Genomic DNA, 23,170 nt, shown 5'->3' on the forward strand with positions numbered 1-23,170 from the left:
TTATGTATTGCACTACAAAACAATTCAAAATTCTTTCAAAATCCTTATTTTGGTATCTAAATCCTCATTTATGGAAAATAATAAAAAATGGGATTCACAACCCCTGGTATTTAAGTTATTGCTTATAATGACCTTGGGATTTATTTTCAAAATTTTCAAAGCATAAAGACATATATTGGATAAAATAGTTTTCCTAAAAATTATTCAAATTGATTTATTTGGATTTTACCAACCTTGCTCAAAAGAAAACTAAGCTCATTTTTATATGAAAATGATTTATTTAATTCAGAGTGACTTAATGTTTTTTAACTGCCAGGGTCTGGTCTAAAATTCCGGACATATCAACCTATCCATTATGACCACAACTCGTATTTATTAAATAGATTAGAAATTTAAATTATGATTCTAAAATGTTGTATTTTGGGCATCTGCACTATGGTTGTGGTTCTCAGTACCAATGGTTTTCTTATAATTCATTCTGAATAAATCCCAAGAAAGGTTGAACTTTGACATTTATTTGGAAGTCAGAGTCATAATTTGTTCCTGTTAAGAAGTTGCAATTTCAGACTTTTTAACAGAAACTAAATTGGTCGCTTATGATAAATTTAAATGTTGGTGCTCTTGGAGTATTCATACCAAAATGGTGCAAGACCTGACATAGTATTGTGTACCAGGTTAGTTTTCAGGTTGTGCGTCATCTTGGTACAAATACTTCTGGAGCGCCTAAATGTTTGTCAACCAAGAGTTTTTTCTTCAACTCCCTAGGTGCAAGTTCTGTACTGCAATACTCTGAAGTCAGGATCCATCATTTACCAAACTTCCATTCTTTTTCTATGTACATGTTCAATGAGAGTTCATAAATTCATTTTTTCAGCAATGGATATCCAGATTCAAACCATACAATAAAACTGCAGGAAGCATTGGAGGCGAAAGGATTCAAGTATGATGAATCAATACGGGTGAGATGATTTTATTCATTTGGCAAAATATTGCTTTGCCCACTTTCCCCAACATGCATCCATATGAATAGTCTTAAATTCTTGAAATAACAAGTTAGATAATCATCACTTGAAACTGAATTGAGTAATGAACTTGCATTGGTATCGAAGGTAGATAAGGGTTGCTTGTTCACATGAAATTTTCTCAGATTCTAATAATTCGATTTGAAAAGCCCAGCCCTAAATACATCATAGAGTGCTCTACTGTCACATATGATGTCACAATAACATGATTTTGAAGCTTTTAAAATGCAAACTCAAAAGCGCAATCTTCAATGAGACACACTATGTGCAGTGTAGTTTTTATTGACAATATGGGTTCAAGGTCCCACTTCCATATCCACCCAGTTCTTTTGATTTCATGTTAGTTTCCTTGACAATCCACTATTGAAGTGATGACAAAACAGTGTGTAGGATATGGTGATTTTAATAATATGGGAAATAATTTTTTTTTTCACGTTTTTACGATTTTACCTCTGGACAAGGCAAATGACTAATATTTTTCAGAGATACTGGAATTTTACCAGAGACAAAAAATTAGTTTTGGAGTTTGGGAAATGTGGAGCCTGGATAGATATAATAAATATAACACAGGCATATTGTGTGTGAATAAGCTGCCCTATCATAATGCACAGATTGTCTTTTTTTTTTCGATTGACTCACATAATAATATTTATTTCATTTCACAGAGTTTATTGGGGATAATTTATGAATAAGTTAAAGACAAGAAAGAATTTTCTGCAACACTGGTTTCACTTTTACTGCATGGAATACTGAACTGAGACGTTGACCTCGCCTAAATCAAAACTACATCAAAGGTCAAAGCAATAATGCCATTACAGCCATTGTGCAAATGGTGTCTTTGATCAACTAATTTATAAGATGAAAATGGTGAATATTTTGAGAAAATATATTTGTGCCATTGCTGTATGGCTAATGGGCATATCAATAAGTAGAATGCCCTAGGCGACATGTATATGGGCATTTTATGAAATAATTGAAACAGCCTAAAAAGCTAAAGCGTAAGACTTGACTTTGCTGGCATCGCAGATTACACATCTCATGTTTAGATTCCACTCCTCACCTCACCCAGAGTGTATTAGATTGGGTGGGCAATGACAAGCTGTATACATTCTGGTACTTTCAAATGAATACTAGCTCTTTACATATTGTTAGATATCTGTGACTGCTAAATATAAATATTTTCGAGGTATTGTTATGGCTACCATTGCCCTGAACAAGCATCCAATGATAAATGTGGTGTACTCCCGTAGTATGTGAACCGAGACTATAGATACCGGAACGTAGTAAGTACAGGCTATAATTTTATTCTAATTTTTCTTGTTTGAGTCCTAGTACGAGTTCAGGGACCAGCCAAGTGACTCCCATAGTATTTATACCTGAAATTATCGGTATAGCCTAACCCTATTCTGGTGTCTGCCATCTAGGTTCACATACTACAGGAGTACCAAATATGGAACTTCTATATCGCACGAAAGGACTTGAAATATTCTTGTTTATCACTGCATACAACACTCTGGGTGAGGTGGTGATTGAAATTGAAGGTGGTGGGCATATGACCTGGGTTCCAGTGAATTGGGAATGGGGTCCAGTTGTGTGTATCAAGATGGAATAACAAAGTCCTTGGCATAGAGATTTCGGTGCTCCAGAAGTGTGTGTACCAATATGGATGTAACTAGTTTTGTTCACCGACTTTACATCAAGTCCCTTATGAGCATGGGTATATTCACTTGGCTAACACAGACAGTCCCCGGACTCATAATAGAAATAAAATCAGAAAAAATTATGGCCTAACCCTACAGGAGTATCGTGATTTCTGTCCTTAAATCAATAATAATTCAGAAAATCTGCTTTCAGTTGACATTTCAATAACATTGTTTAATAAATAAATTGTATAACAAATTGAAACATTTTTATTCCTGGATATATCCAACATGATGGAATATTAGGAATGTCCAATCTGATTCGAATCAATATTCAAGAAACAAGAACCTCCTGTTCTTTACTGAACATTAAGAATATGTTCAAAAGTGCCATTTCAAATACTAGATTGTTGATTTGGCCAATCCCTACACCAGTAGTGTGCAACCTTTAGAAATAACTGGGTGAAACCGTAGGCCGCAACTTATTTAACATATGCTTTTTAGTTGTTGCAGGCACAAAATTTTTGGTTATTGATCCTATGACATGCGTAGTTCGCTTTGCACAAGCTAGCTATTAGGGCATTGTAACCTCATAGGCATAGATTGAACTCGGGTATAGGCTTCGCAGTGCAAAGTAATTGGAATTACCAAATTAAAAACTTCTTTCGTTGGCCGCACCTGCACACCAATCATTATTGGCATTTATACACGGGACACACAATTTTTTTCATAAGGGCTGCATTCAGCATGTGGGCGCACGTTGCCCAACCCTAACCTACACAAAGAATTTGTATTTATTATATCTAATGCTTCTGGTCTATAACAAGACAATTAACTATAAAGCTTCAACTTGACCACAACCCCTTGTATTAACATGTGGACTTATGAAGACAGTGAAAGCATGAACACACGCTACAGTTGTGAGAAAACAACGATCTCACGCATTATCGTCGGCCAGTAGCTACACAAATACTATGCAATAGCAAGGAGTTCAGAAATCCTATCATCCACTTGGCTTAAGCTCTGGCAATGTTGCAAGTATACTCTCAATCTTCGCGCGAGGCTTTGGATTCACTAACACACTGTTTGAGCCAAATACTAAGCGAGACTTTAAAATTAAGTCATTCCAGGCATTTTCAGTGGTTGAATTACCATTTAAGTAATTCTGGAAGTATCTGAATAGCGAGGAAAATTATCAAAAATGAAACTTCATTCCACAGTATGATAATAACTATAAAATGAAAAACAATTCACTGTTTTCGTCGGGAAGTAAAACTAGCTATAGAATTCCACCTACCGAAACAAGGGCGATTTTACCTGTTCTCATCAACACCCAATTGCTATAAAACCTCAAAATGCTAAAACAGCGTGTCACAGATGTGCAATATTCCAACTTTGCATTTTTCTTTTTTTTTTATAAAGGTTCTATTCAGTTAAACATTCGTTGAGAAAATGCTCCTCCAGTGTTGACAAAAACGGACCCGAAGTTGGACTCACTGATAACAAAATTTTAGATAATTTGAAATTGACAAAAATCTATCAACTAGGACTCGAGAACAACAAAATCACAGGCGTTTCCAAAAATCTCGAATTCGGGCCATCTGATTTTAAATTATGACTCAAGACTCCAATACTAACAAATTCCATTTAAAATCCCTGACTTTGGGCCCAAGGTCGGTGATAAGGTTGTAAAGGTTGACGCATGAGCACGATGTGGGACCAGTTTGCGTAGAAGATCATGCCTCATTCCCAAATGTTAGGGACGCTATATTGAACCTCTTTCGAGTGCTTCTTGTCTAGAGCGGTTGTTTTTTCAATCTCCATGGAGGAGCGGAACCCCAATTAACATTTCAAAGGCTTAAGGAACTCCAGTGTAATGCCAATCATAAAATGTGAAACAGAAACTTGATGCAGAGTAATGAAAGTCTCTCACGAAACACACTTTTTATATTATACCCGTGTATTTAATTATACTTTGACTGTACTGAAGGAAGGAACTACAGTTAAGAGCCTTGTGTGGAGTAAATTAGGTGAATTAGATACATTTTCTTAAACTGAGGATAACAAAAAGATGTAGAAACAGATATTCTCTTCTAATTGTTTGACCTCATTTTTCTTTGGTTACTTATTTGTAAAAAATCATGAGGTCATGAGGATTCCCCCTTACTTGATTATTGCTGTTTTGATTAAGTTTGCAGATATAGTTGACTAGTGTTAAATAATATCATAGCCTATAATGGACACTCTAAAAATGGAATGTTGAATTATCTGGTGTTGAATTCGTCAAATGAACTATAACATCTGTTCACAACATCAATCTGACTGTCTGTGGATTCAAGGAAGGACAATATGCCATATTCAAGATCAAGCGATGCCCCTCCTGAACCCCCGAAACGTAAAAGTCCAACTGAACGTCAAGCAGCATGTACTTCTTCAGCATCCAACTTAACAGAACACAATATATCCAATTTAGTCTCCATACTTGAGAGCACAATTCTAAAGACACTGCGCCTGGAAATACCGGCTATAATTGAACAGCACATTGAAAAATTAGCTCTGGATCTCTCTTCAACCACCCCGACCAGCATTGGAATCCAGGAATCTCTATCATCTCTGGATGAATCTATAAAACAAATGAAAACTCAGTTATCCTCGATCAATGTCATTAAAGATGAGGTTGGAGAAATAAAGACAAGCCAAGAATTCATTGCCAGAAAGTTTGACGAACTCAATGCCAATTATGACAAACTGAGCACCATCACAGTTAAAAACACCCGAAGAATTCGTCAACTTGAAAGTATTGTGGAAGAACTAGAAGAAGAAATAGATATCCTTACTGAACGCCAATACGACCAGGAGCGTAGGTCAAGGCTGGATAATTTAGAATTTCACAATATACCCTACTCGCGTGATGAAGATTGTGAAAAATTAATTATGAAGGTAGCAGCACGAATAAATGTACCGCTGCAATCATCTGACATATCAAACTGTCACCGGATGTCAAAAGAAAACAACAAAAAGCCTTCACCAATTATTGTTAAATTTGTACGCAGAAAAACAAGGCATCAAATTCTAAAAAATCGTCGCCAACTGAGATCGGCCAATTTTCATGAAGATTTTCAGCATTTTACAAGATCTACTAGAATATTCATCATAGAAAACCTTAATGACAATAACAAGGACTTATTTTTTAAAGCAAGAGATCTTAAAAAAGAATGTGGATATAAATATCTATGGACACATAATGGAAAAGTTTTAATAAAAAAGAACGAAATGACAACTACCATCCCCATCAATAACGAAGATGACCTTTCTCTCATCAAGTAGGTCTATTGATTATAAATATTCATACATTGTATAGTCAAAATAATTTTATGTATTACCCAAACATATATCAAAAATACCGGCCATTTATTTCCAGCCTGGAGAAAATATCTCTTACATTTCATACATGGCTTTAGCAAACGACCCTCAATTAGCTTATTCCTGTGACATTGAAACGTGCAATAATGTAGGAGTTGTTGATTTAAATTCTTCTCAATCAGTGTCTGACTTTTGTATTTTCCATGTGAACATTCGATCCCTGCAAAAAAATATTGATAAATTAACAACCCTATTATCTAATTTCTCATCCCCTCCACAAATAATTGCGATAAGCGAATCAAAGTTATCGTGTAACCCTGTTTCCAACACTAATATTGATGGGTATAGCTTTATACACATGCCATCCATCACAAAAGCAGGTGGTGTTGGTGCTTATATTCGAAACGATCTCATCTATAATGAAATTTCAGATTACAATCTCAATCACTCCAACTGTGAAAATATATGGTTTGAAATAAGTTTGGCCAACGCAGTCAATAAGATAATTGTTGGTGTTATATATAGGCATCCTCGTAATAATATTCCAAGCTTTACTAATGCATTTGAAGCATCTCTTGCTAAATTGGCAAAGAAACAGTTTTTGATACTAGGAGATTTTAACATTAACTTACTTACATTGTCAACTAATGCCCAAATTGCAAATTATGCCGATATGTTAATTTCTCACAATGCCAAGTCATTAATCACTAAGCCTACTAGAGTGAGCAGTACATCATCAACACTTATAGATCACATTTATACTAATATTTCAAATTTTAGAATCAAATCTCATGTAGTTCTCTCAGACATAACAGACCATTTTCCTGTTATGTGTTGCCTCAGTGGCATAAAACCAGCCCATACAAATTATGTCAAAATAGCAAGGGACATGTCAAAATTCTCGATCGATTGCTTTCGCACAGATACACAAGTAATTTTTCATAATTATATTGCTAGAAACAATTTGAGTTCCCAAAACTTTGATGGTGTTTTCAGCGAATTTGTAAAATCTTTTGTTCACCTGATTGATCGCCACGCCCCGCTTCGACCACTCTCACGTCGTCAAAAAAGGCTACGATCAAAACCATGGCTAACCAAAGGTCTGCTTGCTTCTATTCGCCACAAAAATAAGATGTTTGAATCCCACTTTTTGAAAGGGAACACTTCCGAACGCTCCTATTTCAAAAAGTATAGAAATGTTTTGATTAGAGCCATAGATGATTCAAAACAAACCTATTATCAAAACCTTATTGCTAAAAACAAAGGTAATCCTAGGTCAACATGGCAAACAGTTAACGAAATCACTCATGTAAAAAATAAATCTAATCAAAAAGTTAACGAGATCGATATTGAAAATGGCTCTATAATTAGAGATGAACTTTTGATTGCTACAGAATTTAATAAGTATTTTTCTACAATTGGGTCTAGCCTTTCAGGCAAGTTTTCCACTGAACAGGATAGCTTTAAACAATTTCTTCACAATTGTATAAACCAGTCCATCTTCATGAGCCCAGCGACTACAAATGAATTGATAATAGAAATACATAATTTGAAAGACAGGAAGGCAGTTGGTCCAGACAACATACCAGCACGTTTCCTTAAATTAGTTGCTGATCTCATTGCACCATGTTTGGCTGAATTCTTCAATTGCTCACTTTTGTTTGGAATCTTCCCTGCATGTCTCAAAATTGCCCGAGTGATCCCTCTTTTCAAATCTGGCAATAAAAAATGTATGTCAAATTACAGACCAATTTCAATTCTTTCATCAATAAGTAAAATATTTGAGCGTTTGATTCATAAGCGACTCAATGCTTTTTTTACGAAACATGATGTAATAAATAAATCACAGTTTGGCTTCCAAAATAATCTATCTACATCACATGCTATCTTAGACACAATATCATATATCTACGATAAACTAGAGAGGAAGGAGTTTGTCAGTGCAACATTCCTAGATCTAAGGAAGGCCTTCGATACCGTAAATCATAACATCCTGATTTACAAGTTGAGACATTTCGGTATCAGGGGTACAGCAAACAAACTCATTTCTAGTTATTTAAGTAATAGATCACAATATGTTCAAGTTGGGTCGTGTCGTTCCTCTCCCTTACCAGTGACTCACGGAGTTCCTCAAGGTAGTTGCTTGGGTCCTCTTCTATTTCTAGTCTATGTAAATGACATAACTTGTTGTTCCTCCTTCTTTACCAAATTGTTTGCTGATGATACCAATCTTCTCGACAGCGACAAATCTTGTGCAGTTCTTCAGTTGAGAGTAAATTCTGAAATTGCGAAAGTATCAAATTGGATGCGGTCTAATAAACTAACACTGAACATTGGCAAATCAAAAACTATGTTAATATCTCCACACCAGTGCAAATCTAAAAATGAAACAGTAATACAAATTGATGACAAAGAACTTGAAAATGTCCATTCTTATAAATATCTTGGCATATATTTAGATAGTAAAATGAATTGGGATGTTCACTTATCCAAATTATCCGTTAAATTATCTAAATCGGTTGGAATACTTTACAAGCTTAGACGATTTACATCACCAACAACACTAAGGATGGTGTACTACTCCTTATTCCAGAGCCATATCCAATACGGCATAATTGCTTGGGGTTCAGCTGTTAAAACATTATTACTTCGCATTGAAATTATGCAGAACCGAGCAATCCGTGCAATATCTGCCGCTAGTTATTTTTCACGACTCAGTCCTATTTATTATAACCTTCAAATTATTAAATTGGCAGACATTTACAAAATAGAAGTTTTGAAATTGATGCACCAACACCACTGCAAAAAACTCCCTCCTGCGTTCACAAACTATTTTTCAAAACAAAGCAATGTTCACTCATATGGAACACGGTCCTCTATTAGCAGTTCTTATTATGTAAATCGTTTTAGCACCAAACTCACCCAAAACTCAATCAAGTTTGTTGGTGTTAAATTGTGGAATAATCTCCCCAATAGCATTAGGACCAGTACCTATAACTTGTATAAACATGCACTGAAGAGCCTATACCTAGATGCTTATAAGCCCAGTTGCAATTAGTCTAGAAATATTATATTTGTATACCGGTATGTACCGTACCTATCCCTGTGGTGCTGCTTTTCCCATCCATGTTCGTCAAGTTGTGTGCTCGCTGTGTACTGTTCTTGTTTTAATATTTTCCGCCCAACCTATATGCCACGAATACTGCAGAACCCATAATTATTCTGCACTACTCTAATAGCCACTAACAATCGCTTTCAACATAAAAATCCGTTAAATACGGTATTGATTCTCGCAGCCAGAAGCCCGTTGCTGGGCACGCCATATTGGTTTACTGTGTATGCTTAGTCAGCATTATTTCGCAATTCTTTGTTGTCATTGAGGCATATCCTTCTTACAGATGTCGCTGTTAAGTCATATAATACGATGTGATCATTGTAGTTTTTCGGTGTTTATTTCGATTTTATTTTGTTCTTACTCTGTATGATCGAGTTTAATTAGGTAAATATCTAATACTCCATAGTTATTATGACATCCTGTATTTTATTTTTCAAACTTTGTTGTTCCTTTTTGTGATTGAGGCTAATTAAGTGAATGTTTAGGTAACTTTTCGTGGTCATTGTGGCATTCTTTTTGTTGTCCCTTTTATATATATGATTTTGTCGAATTTAGTGACTATTTAATATTGAGTTGTTCGGTTGCTATATTTGCTGCTTCAATGCAGCTACAAGGTGTCGCTGACTGGATGACTCTTTGAGTCTTTCGCGATCCCTCGTCTATTGCAACAAGCCGATATCTGTCTTCGTAATTTGTTATATGTCTTTTTTTATTTTTTCATATCGTATATTGGTTTTGCATGACGAAAATAAAATCTGAATCTGAATTCTGCGTGGTGCATGTCTAGTGCGGAGTTCATAAATTAATTTTTTTTTCACTTTAATTAAAACACGAAGTTTTACAGTGAAATGAGGAAACATATATTCTCTCCCAATTTTTCATGTTGTTGCTAGAGTTGCTTGTCTACAGCAGTGTTTCCCAAACTTTTCGAATCGCAGAGCCCCGTTTGTAAATCTTATTTTTGACGCACCCTCACGCTAAGCCATATCAATTTCTGTGCCTTACAAGCAGGGAGGATACAAAAACACAAACGACATTAATATGATGGATGAAGTTGTTTTCACTGCACAATTTATCAATTTTCGGAGCAATTTTTGGCAAGCAAACTCGTAGGTTCCACTCTATTGCAAGTCTCGACCCGTATTTTGTCATCATATTGGAAAAAACTGCTGCCTCGCACATAAAATTATTATTGCCTAGGGGCAACACTGTTGCATCTCCACCTGTATTTTGTCATCATATTGGCTAGAACTGAAAATGCTGCCTCACACAGGGGGTTCTCTTGCGGATCCCAGTTTGGGAAACCCAGGCCTACAGCCTTGTGCAAAGTACTTTGTATGAACCAGATATATTTTCTCAATACTGAGTTTCAATAGAAACACAAGGAATAACAAGAGTGAGGGACGCTCCGGGAGTATGTGTACCAATATGAAGGAGAATAATTTTTTTCGTCTATTTTACATCAAGTCTTGTAAAGGGACTGAAACCTATGGGCAGAGAGTATATTCACTTGGCTAACACAGACGTCCCGAACTCGTAATAGAACTATGATATAGAAAATCGAAATTATGAACCTGGCACACATACTACAGGAGTACCCTTCGAAGGAAAATAAACTCCCTCCCTATTGTAATATAATAATTGTCTGGGGAGTAGTCTTAGGGGGATTCCCCCTCATGTATAACTGTCTTATCACTAGTAGTATCGTCAGTGAGCACCATTTCAGATTCATTCTCTGGTTTTTCAGCCTTTCCAGAATCTTTCTGTTCAGTGGTTATAAGTCTTGATTCAAATTAACTCTTAGATATCATCTGCATTTCCCCCTAAAATGCCATTTTCTGTTTCCAATCGGGATAATTCTTCGTAATCTCTGAGATATTGCTCATCATCAACATCCGCAGCATGCCTCATCACAGCAACCATCTCGTGGATCTGAACATGGAAAGATAATCAATGTCTTTTAAGATAAAACTGCCACCTTTTTTGTTTTGAAATAACTTGAACCTTTGGCGCCACCATGTGGATGAGGTATATTGCTTGAATAATTATTGTCAAACCTCCAGCATTACTAATGACAGAATGCCGAGTAAGAAAGGTTCCAGTCCTTCCAACAATAGTAGCCCATTACATATTGTTGGATATCAGTGGCAAATATATAATAGACTGAACTTAATTAATCAGGATGCTTATATGGGTACTCCCGTAGTGTGTGTACCAGGTTAGGGTTAGGCCATAATTCCGATTTTCCTTATTTTAGTTCTATTATGAGTTCGGGGACTGTCTGTGTTAGCCAAGTGAATATACCCCCTGCCCATAGATTTCAGTCCCTTTACACAACTTGATGTAAAATAGGCGAACAAAATTAGTTACCTCCATATTGGTACACACTGTTTCTACTATAAGGTTATACAGAAAAATGCTCAATGTTACGCAAGGTTACTCCCACAAATTGCCATTTTGTGGAAGTCAGAGGGTTAATCGTGCATATATTTACAGCAATTACGGAGGATATACCTAACGAATTTAGTTATGGGACTAATAACATGTTCTTTTACATCAAAACCAATCCCCATAATCAAATTTGCACTAAACGGAAACAAGGGACCAGAATTGTGGGCCAGGGTAACTGAAATTGTGGGGTAACCAAGCTGTCAAGCACTACGACATAATTGAGGGATAACGATAAAACTGTATTCCGACGTAATTTTGACACTTTGGCAGTCACATGATTGGCCGATATAAATCGGTAAAATTAGCGGATACCGATCTTTCGAAATTTGTGAAAAACAGGGTCGATATATCGGCAGGCCGATGACGACCCTACCTCTGACCATAAATTTCAGTCTCTTTATACAACATGATGTAAAGTAGGCGAACAAAATTAGTTACCTCCATATTGGTACACACTGTTTCTACTATAAGATTATATATATAAATGTTCAACACCACCAAGGATACTCCTACAGTTTGCCATTCTACAATTTTGTGGTGGTCAGAGGGTTAATTGTGCATATATTCACAGCGATAACAAGACTTTTAGCAGGGTATACCTAATGAGGTTAGGCATGGGAATAATAACATGTTCTTTGACATCAAAACCAATCCCCAGAATCAAATTTGTGGCCCACTAAACTGAAACGTGGGACCAGCATTGTGGGCCAGGGTAACCAATATTGTGGGATGGCGTAACAAGCACTACAACATAATTGTAGACTAGAATAACCTTGGTCTCAATACCTTATCAATGAGTTCCATATTCTCTTCTTGATATTGTTTTTCTGCTTGATAAGCATTTTCAGTGATCTGGATGCTAAAAATGGAAGATATAAATAAAATTATAAATGCTGCTAAGTCACGGTTCATTGATTTTGTTGAAATATTTGAATCCAAGTAAAACTTCATAATTATTCATTGTGAATATTATTCAGCTATACGGCTTTGGATTTTTAATATTAATTTACAAATACTATAATGCAGGGGTGTGCAACCTGCGACTGGCCCGTGGGCCAAATGCGGCCCACAAGAGTGGCAATTTTGAATGGTGTACGGACCGCGAAATCAGTTTTCAATTAAATTTACCTTGGTACGTGCAAGTAATTCCAATCCCTGTGCGTTGCGAAGCCTATACCTGAGTCTAGTTTATACATGCCTACGACTTTACAATGCCGTAACAGGTTTCGCCCAGTTATTTCTTTCTGGACCTCCTGTATTAAAGGTTGCACATCCCATGCTATAATGTGATCTTCTTAGCTTTTAGAATTGTCGCTCCAATATGCCTAATCCACTTCACAACAAAATTGAAATTGTAAAGGGACTTCATGGACTTCAACACATTTGGATGTAAACTTTTGGAGCCGCTGCACTAAACTGGCCAAAACCTAGGATAAAACCTTAATTTGCCATTTCTACGGGAAATAGGATTGTTCGTATTAGAACCATAAGGTATTCTGAAAGACTGAAACTTCAATTAAATGTTTATTAGTAATAATACAGCCATGTTATAGTAAAACAATAGACTTTCTTCTCCCTGAGATTATGAAATAAATTGACAAGATCCACATACTTTGGTGCTTTGTAAATTTCATCATCTGCTGTCTGTACTTGGTCATGATAAGTTCCAACGCGTTCTGGTGGTCGCTCAAACTTAGTCGCAATTCATCGTTCTCATGTTGTAGGGACCGAATTGCATTATTTTCTTGCTGAATACCTTGAAGGCAGAAATGGGAATTTGGCAAACATAACTTTGTTTGAGATTTACATTTTATTATTTTATTTACTATTATTCTAAAGCAAGGGGGTGTGCAACCTTTTTTTTCCGGTTGGCCATATAACCAACTTCATACAATTAGCCGGGCCACACAAAAAATCAATGCGAGAAAGAGGAAAGAATACGACTGTTGCTCAGCGTTACAATAATAAAGACACAAGTCAAAAAAATGAAAACATGTATTTTTACCCACATGAGCAGCTTTTTTAACATACCGTATTTGCTCGTTTTGTAGCCCGGGCCCATATTTTTTTGATCGAACTCACTAACCGGGCCCTCGTTCAAACCGGCCCTTATTCAAGCACGGGCGCTTGTTGTTTTTAAAGTAAAATTATACACAAAAATTACCGTATTTTTGAAGACAAATATTTGGAGACATTAATCCTTTTTCCATGCAAATTTATTTACGTCAAACGCAAATTATTCAGGTCTTTTTCTACGCACTGCAGGTACAAATTCACAAAAGAAGAAAAGTTTTGCGACGCGCTATCGATATTGAAACGACACACTTGGGCGTCGCGAAGCCTAGTTTGAGAACCACGGTGTTACGTAATCAATGCTATCTGTTATGTAATTGGACGCTTAAGGCGTGAGTGTTATCTACCAGCGCTTAAAATTCAACAGCGTTGTGACAAAAGCACTTCTTATTTCCTATTGTTCTCTAACACTGAAAAATCAGCTTTCACATCGGGCAGGTATTCAAGCACCGGCCCTTATATATTTTTATGTTCTGTTCACACGAGCGGCTATTCAAACGGGCCCTTAAACAAGATCGGGCGGTAAAGCGAGCATATACGGTAACTGTTAGATTCAGATTTTATGCTTGATGGGGAAAAATTTGAGTGTTGACAAGGAACGGGCAAGGAATGGGCTCCAGTGTTCGGTAAAAATAAAACTCGAACATTTATGCCCGAAAATATCATACAGGTAAAGATAATGGAATAAATATTGCGTTACAAAATGAGCAAAGCTAGTACTGGTTCTTGTAAAAATTTGTCTAACCTAAGACTAAAATAGACCTTGGTCTGTGTCCAGCAACTTTGTTCAGTTCAATCAAATTTTCTTGATATGTGTTTCTTGCTTCCATCACTTTCTTGAGAGTTGAAGCCTGTTCGGCAAGACTTTTAGCAGCGCTGTCATGATCCTGGGATAATAGATGAAAATAAAAGACTAATCCTTCTAAAGTTAAAATGTATTGTTGTATGTTAGAAAGCACTGATTAGTTTTTTGATTGTTGCAGTGCAGCCCACAAACGCTCGTTGTTTGTATTTAAAATATTTCTTATTTGATGACGACATCATTAATAACGTGGACAATATTTTTATGATCTGAGCCTTGAAAATATTTTTGAAAGAATCGAACCAGAAAATAAGATTTAAAATCACAGGTTAACTATTGTGTTTCCCTAAGAAGTTTAAAACAACTCAAAATACTATGGAGCCACTTTTCCCAACAAAGGTGGAGTTTCTTAATTTTGAACAGAACTCTGTATTTGGTGTAGTATTATTTATTTTCTTTATTATTAGAATAATACTGATTTCATTAGCTATGACATTATGAACTACTGTATTTAAAGTGTAGAAAAAGCTGGAGTTGACATGTGCACAACAATAAGAATATATTAAAGCTAATTTACATATCTACATTACAGGCGCACACTTAGACAATGGAGAAAGCAGTAACAAACCAGCCTTCACATGAACAGCCATAGCAAGGAGTCCATATTTTTATACCCAAAGGAACAGGGTGGTTCATGTGAGGGCTGGTCGGTCACGGCTTTTTTAGTCATTAAGTCCATGCATCCTAAATAAACTGGTTAACTAATCCCGCACCCAACATGTACTGGTAACCAGACAAGAGACTGTGGTTCGCCATGTGATTAAGCCCTCTTATTAACTTTCCCTGCCCCCGGGAATAGTTTGCCCCCGGGAATAGTATTCCATTTTAATACAACCAAACACCTCACACCTTCAAAACAATCAAATCTTCCTTTTAATACAACCAAAGACCTCGCACTTTCAAAACAACCAAATATTCCATTTTAATACAACCAAACACCTCCCACTTTCAAAACAATCAAATCTTCCATTTTAATACAACCAAATACCTCACACTTTCAAAACAATCAAATATTCCATTTTAATACAACCAAATACCTCACACTTTCAAAACAACCAAATATTCCATTTTAATACAACCAAACACCTCCCACTTTCAAAACAATCAAATCTTCCATTTTAATACAACCAAATACCTCACACTTTCAAAACAATCAAATATTCCATTTTAATACAACCAAATACCTCACACTTTCAAAACAACCAAATATTCCATTTTAATACAACCAAACACCTCCCACTTTCAAAACAATCAAATCTTCCATTTTAATACAACCAAATACCTCACACTTTCAAAACAATCAAATATTCCATTTTAATACAACCAAATACCTCACACTTTCAAAACAACCAAATATTCCATTTTAATACAACCAAACACCTCACACCTTCAAAACAATCAAATATTCCATTTTAATACAACCAAACACCTCCCACTTTCAAAACAATCAAATCTTCCATTTTAATACAACCAAATACCTCACACTTTCAAAACAATCAAATATTCCATTTTAATACAACCAAATACCTCACACTTTCAAAACAACCAAATATTCCATTTTAATACAACCAAACACCTCACACTTTCAAAACAACCAAATATTCCATTTTAATACAACCAAATACATCACACTTTCAAAACAACTAAATATTCCATTTTAATACAACCAAATACCTCACACTTTCAAAACAACCAAATATGCCATTTTAATACAACCAAATACCTCACACTTTCAAAACAATCAAATCTTCCATTTTAATACAACCAAATACCTCACACTTTCAAAACAACCAAACACTTCCCTCTTTCAAAACAATCAAATCTTCCATTTTAATACAACCAAATACCTCACACTTTCAAAACAATCAAATCTTCCATTTTAATACAACCAAATACCTCACACTTTCAAAACAACCAAATATTCCATTTTAATACAACCAAACACTTCCCACTTTCAAAACAATCAAATCTTCCATTTTAATACAACCAAATACCTCACACTTTCATAACAATCAAACATTCTATTTTAATACAACCAAATACCTCACACTTTCAAAACAATCAAATCTTCCATTTTAATACAACCAAATACCTCACACTTTCAAAACAACCAAATATTCCATTTTAATACAACCAAACACCTCTCACTTTCAAAACAACCAAATACTCATCCAATAATAAAATACTTAGTCATGGCGTACGATGGCCTCACGCCCATTTACCAGTTCATGACAGATATAGTGTTAGTTAGCCAATTATTTTATTCGCTTCAGATTCATGACATTCTAAAAAAATATTAATAAAGCAATTAACTTTCCTCACCCTGGGATTATAAAAAATGTTGATACTTTTGGTGCTCTGTAAACTTCATCATCTACTGTCTGTACTTGGTCATGATGAGTTCCAATGTGTTCTGATGGTCGGTCACACTCGCAAATCATCGTTTCCATGTTGGGGAGATCGGATCGAATATATTCTTGCTACCTTGAAATTAAAAATGCAAATTTTTTTACCACATGGGATTTTATGCAATTTATTTACAGTGCAATTTGGTACTCCTGTAGTATGCGAACAAAGATGGCGGACACCAGAACATACTACAGGAGTACCTGCAATTTATTTCATGCAGAATGCAAAAATTTTTGATTTAATCAAGGTTTTTATTTCTGAACTCTAAGCAAGACAATAGACAAGCACCCATGAAACATTCTAGGCTGATTTAGAAGTTCAAACCAGTCCATTATCGCAGTGTGTAATGTCTTGCTATTGCCTCATCCAACTAATCCTTACTTGGGATTAGCTCACTGGTGCGCCAATAATATGATAGCACCCCAAAAAAGTATATGAACAAGCGCGCAGCCAGGTTTTTTAAAAGGGGGGGTTTCAAAATCGGAAATTACTAATGCAGTCTGTAACAGTCACCGCGATCACGCGCTCGTTAATAGAGCCGCCTTTTCAGCTTCTGTCGCGTAAAATATTCAATTCATGACAACTACGAGATTCTGAAATGTCCTTACGTATATATTAATTTTATTGTCCCCAACGCAACTCGCGGTCTCGACTTTCTACGTCAAAATAAAAACATTACTGCCGTGGACATAAAACAATGAGATAAGCTGCCTGATATATTTAATTTTGATACGTATTTTTGCAATCTTGTGATCTCGTTATCGCCGTTAGTAAAATCTCGATATCTGATATAAAATCACGTTTAGTACAATTTTACTTCATACAATGAAAATAGATATAAAGTATAACAGTAAATAAAAAATACAAATTCACCGCCTCGAAATCCACGCCGAACAGTCGCCGCGATTACGTCACTCGTTAGAAGAGCCGACTTATCTAACGAAAAATGAGTTTTCTCTTGCGCAAGGTAACCAATCCATGACCGATAAGTGCATATTTAAAATGTCCTGCTTTATTAATTTAATTGTCTTCAATTTACCCTGCGGTTGCGCCGACAAAACAAGAGCCACTCTAAAACACCACGGAATTCCGCATAAAAATGTGTGGTAAACTGCCCTATTATATATTGTTTTGATCCGTATTTTTTCTATTTTTCAAATTCGACAAATTTGAGATGTGCTTGTAACATTGACTCCGTTTAATCGCAATGCTGCCACTCCGATTATTTTTAAAGATAAAAGCTTTCGAAAAATCTGTAAATCTGTTGTAAATTCTCATGGAGTAAAATTTATTTCAGTAGAATAAAAATTGATGGATATACTTCAGATTAATTATCTTATATATCATCACTAACGGAGAAAAACGCGTTTTCAACCTTGTTTAATGATAACACTAAAATTTTCGACGACAATTGTAAAGTAATGGATCCCACCCACAATTAGCCGTGTTTTGATTTTAATGGCGGTATGTTCCTAAACAGCGAGGAAACATAATGTGTGCCGTGAGCACACGAAATTTTGCGATTTTCAAAAGCGTTTTTAGACTAGAAAAGCGTTTTTAGACTGTCGCGGGTCTCAACTAATCTTATAGCCTATTGTTTACGGTTTTGTTATCAGTATTTTATATTGTCGATTTTCAGTCAAATTTAGATCGCGGGTTTACTCCTTCATTTGTGTTTAGAACCTCGCCGCCGATGAACGTATAATAACTCTCACCGAATTCACAATTCCTTGCAAAGTACAAAAATAAAATAATCATCATGTTTATCGTGGCACAAATTTGTGATTTAGAGAATATAAATACCGACGTAAAGGCGTTTACGGCCTAAATAACACACTGATGAAAACAATCGGCGATTTTAGCAGAAGGCAATTGCACGCTTTTTCAGTTTTCACAATTCCGTGCGAGTACAAAAATAAAATAATTATAATTGTTCCCGTGGCACAAATTTGTGATTTAGAGAGAATAAATACCAACGAGAAGGCGATTACGGCCTAAATAACACGCCGCCTTGATGAAAACATACGGCGATTTTAGCAGAAAGCAATTGCACGCGTTATCGGCGACTTTTTCTGTTATCCAAAAAATCCAAAAGGGGGGGGGGGGAGTTCGACCCCGAAACCCCCCCCCCCCCCCCCCCCTGGCTGCGCCACTGTATATGAATACAAGGTTTTCCTATTCAAAATTTCAATATCCTGAATCAGACCTAACTATGATAGATTAGAATAGGAAAAATAAGGTTGGACAATAACAGTACAGAACCTAAAACAGGACAAAGGGAAGAAATTCATATTAATTGCAAGGTTATTGATCCGAACAATTTACCGGGGGTAGTTGTTTCAGCCAAAACATTTTGGACAAATTTACTTTAAACCATTTAAATCTTATTTTGTTTTCATTGCATCAATTATTTAGTTTCAAGTGTTTGTCTTGGAATGTCACAAATACGAAGAGTGAAAACAAGAGTTAGAAATCTTGATATAAAACATCTTTCATACCCAAGACTAGAGTAGAGTCCGTGTCCAGCAGCTTTATTCATTTCAATCAAACTTTTTTTGATATGTGCTCCAGGCTGAGTTGAAAGCAGTTTAGGAAACCTCCATAGTCCTGAAATGGAGAGAATAATGATAAGAAATATATCTTAAACTTCATGTTTTCAAACTCCCGACACAATCACTTTAATTGATACAAATCACGGCACATTGAAATAAAATATTGATTTTATTACAGTATCAACATTAAATTACAAGTCTTCAAGTACCGTACAAGTTTTACATTTCATGCACATTTGATCCATACTACCCAAAAACCAGGCTTGTCCATCGACCATCGAACACATTTTTTTTTATCTCATCCCACCCCATGGGATTTCGATTGATATACAATTCAATAAAAATTGTTATTTAGGTTTGGCGAAAAACAAACTGTATTTAGATAGATAGTTTATTTCGAAAACTCCATAACAAACATAAATTAAAAATGGAGAATTCTGGAGGGCAAGCAAAACCTATAAAAAAGTTTAAAACATGAGAAGTATCTCATGTGCCTGCCCACCAGCACGCACACAAAAACACAAGCCCATTTTAATGAGGCTTGGGCCAAGCTTGACAAACAAAATACACGACAGTATTAAACTTTCGGGCTGTTGTACTTTCAACAATTATGTTGAACCTCTACAACCTCATGCAAAGATAATGTGGGGAGTGGAATGTGATAAATTTGCTATGATAGTCATACTTATGAAGCCCTGAAAGCTTAAGAAAAACCAAGCCACGAAAAACTACACTGATTGCTAGATTGGGCATTGCGGAAAAGGTGATAAGTGGTTTAATATACAAACAAACGCAAAACCATGGCGGCAAATTCGGTGTGCGGACACTCATAAAAGCAATTATCGGGGAAAACACTAATCACACGTGAGCAGGTCTGTAGCCTAATCGATACATTGACGTGGCCAACATTGTTAAAACAGTACCGGTATACACACAGAGAACAAATCAAAAATATGTTATTAAATAAAATATCTGAATCAATTCCTGATGTATTCATCTTTCGAATCTGTTATGATGTCCGTATTTCCATAATATTCTGTACCACAACCTGACAACCTATGTCTGCAAGTTGTAAACCTTCTTGCAGTAACAAATATTTTATATATTTTATCTAGCCTAGAACTATTAAAATATTATACCTTCAATCTTGTGACCAAATATCAAGCGTCAGCATGGATCTCACTACCGTACCGGTACTTGATAACTTTTATAATAATAATAATAATAATAAGTTTATTTCGACTCCATAATCAGCAAAACAATAAAATGAATGCTAAAAATAAATAAATAAAAACTGATTATGAAATCGGGAGAGCGAACAAAACCTTAGATAAGGTTTAAAACGTACAGAATGTATATAAGATGGAAGGTTTTGCCAAGAAGATGTGGTACGTGTTCACTCACCTAAAATAATTGAAATATTTCACACACGCTCACACGCACCCACACACACAACCATATAGAAGTTATTAAGTAAAGGGACGTGAAAAATTACATACTGGTAGTTAATAAAAAATAAATAAATAAAAATTACTTGCCACACCATATTAATAAATTTATCACGATTGCCACTGCCAAATTGATAATTTTATAAATGGGAGTGAACAGTAAAGATAAACTTTTATAAAAAAATATATTGTCAAGCTGATTATAGATGGAGTCAAATGCCAAAATGCCCGACCAAAGTTGCCAGAATTGGGTGCATGAAGAGGTGGGCTAGACCACTTCATTGCCCAAACTAGAGCCTATTATTGCCAAATTATAGTCCAGATTGCAATAAGTATTTAAATCTATCAGTAACTTTATAAGTATGAGTAATTATAATCAATTAAGGTAGAAAGACAGGGTATAGGAATATGTTGGTTGCTAAGGTTATAAGTTTTTTTTTTTCATAGATATTGACTTCTGCAAGGATAAAGGAATTAGCAATAAAGGAATTAGTATTGTTATTTCACAGGATCATTTCTTCATTTAATTATTGTGGCGTAATAGATGTCAATTCAAGTTTATCGTGGATGAGACATCAGCCTGCGAATTTTGTTGTTGTAGACACCATTTATATTCAATAAACTAGCCATTGTATTGATCATCACAGAAAGACCTGAAAAACAGAAAATAAATCTGCGAGTAGGATATTCAAGGGTTACATATTTGGAAACAGCACTACCCTACACTTTTGTTTAGAATTAATTATTATTTCGAGTAGATATTGATTATTAGTTATCTATCTATAAAACGCTAGTTCAAAGACCAGAGTTGAAATATGGTTGGGACACAGGGTGAATTCCTCGCAAACCATGCAGAAACTCTCAAACCACACTGACCATTCGTATGTTGGCCTTCACATCAACTTCACAGCAGAACCTCAACCTAGGATAAAATTTTGTATACACACAAAACAAATCATAGAATACCACAACAAATTAAAATGAAGGGGAGAATCCAATATATCTCCACTGGTCGCCTAATTACAATAATAGGTACAGGAGCTAAACTATACGGTCTACAACCCTCATAAGGTATCACACCACCCATATAGAAACAAAGACCATGCATGTGTAATGTCAAAAATTCAACGTTAAGCAAAAAAGGGAACATGCGCATGCAGATGTCAGAGTGTAAACAGCCATTTGAAAAATAAATAAATAAAATAATTTGCTGTGCATGCTACAGAACCCGACACACCAACATTAGATGTAGAACAGGTGGAGAGAGATTAACTGCCGGCTCAACAACAATCAGCAGCTGCAGGAGCAATAGCAATATTGTAGCTGTTTAATATTTTCATGAAAATAAGTATGTGCAAGTGAAGAGTGTCCCAACTTTCTATCATGGTCATTCATGAAGGTTCAATATTTTTTGTGTCCGAGCTATCAAAACGTTGTTGCTAATTACATACGAAAGAGTATATATATCAGTGTGGTTATGGGAAAATAACTTTTAATATTTGGATACCAAGTACGACTTAACTTGTTTCTGAAATGATTTTTTGGATTTTAATGACTTCAAATTCAAGGGGAGAGAGTTCCATAGCTTAGGTCCATTATAGCATAGGGCATGCTGGCTCACAGATTTACTCATAAACGGTATAAATAAATTGGAATTACTTCTTCGATTGGAGGTGGTTTTGGTTAGTATGTCGTCAAAGCAGTTTGACAATGAGTTGTCATGAAAATCATAAACTAATGATAATACTTCAAATTTCATTATGTCTTCAACCTTGAGTATATTTAGCGATTTATAGAAATGATTTACGCTTTCACGTTTACTTTTCCTAAAGACAATTCTTAAAAAATTATTACAAATGCTTTGCAATTTCGAGACAAGTGTTTTATTACCATGGAGCCAGACTGAGCTACAATATCGGATATGACTTAGTAGTAGAGATTGAAACATTGCTAGTAAAGCTGATTGATTAACGCACTGGGATACTTTGGCAGCAACTGCCAAGTTCCTTTTTGTTTTACCAATAACATGCGACATTTGTGATTTCCATGATAGATTTTCATCAAAGATAACTCCTAGAAATTTTATTTCTTTTACTCTTTCAATTTCATTGTCATTGAGCAGTAGTGGTTTTGAACAACTCACACTTTTATGCTTGCTTGGGTGGAATAATACAAATTTAGTTTTGTTAGCATTAAGAGATAATTTGTTAACCAACATCCAGCTATGAACGTTGG

The 23,170-nt window shown here is 35.5% G+C and overlaps 2 protein-coding genes across 3 annotated transcripts in view; one reads left to right on the top strand and one right to left on the bottom strand.

Moving 5' to 3' along the window:
- Window positions 1-23,170, bottom strand: part of LOC120332667 (FGFR1 oncogene partner 2 homolog) — a 63,061-nt gene that overhangs the window by 38,082 nt on the left and 1,809 nt on the right. For both annotated transcript variants that reach the window (XM_078112574.1, XM_078112576.1), the window contains exon 2: window positions 20,627-20,691. The gene's annotated coding sequence lies outside the window, so the exon portion shown is untranslated. The remainder of the gene's footprint in view (window positions 1-20,626; window positions 20,692-23,170) is intronic.
- Window positions 1-23,170, top strand: part of LOC144422810 (uncharacterized) — a 128,243-nt gene that overhangs the window by 14,472 nt on the left and 90,601 nt on the right. The window lies entirely within an intron of this gene.

This window comes from Styela clava, chromosome 5, assembly GCF_964204865.1.
Source record: "Styela clava chromosome 5, kaStyClav1.hap1.2, whole genome shotgun sequence".
NCBI classification, from domain to species: Eukaryota; Metazoa; Chordata; class Ascidiacea; order Stolidobranchia; family Styelidae; genus Styela; species Styela clava.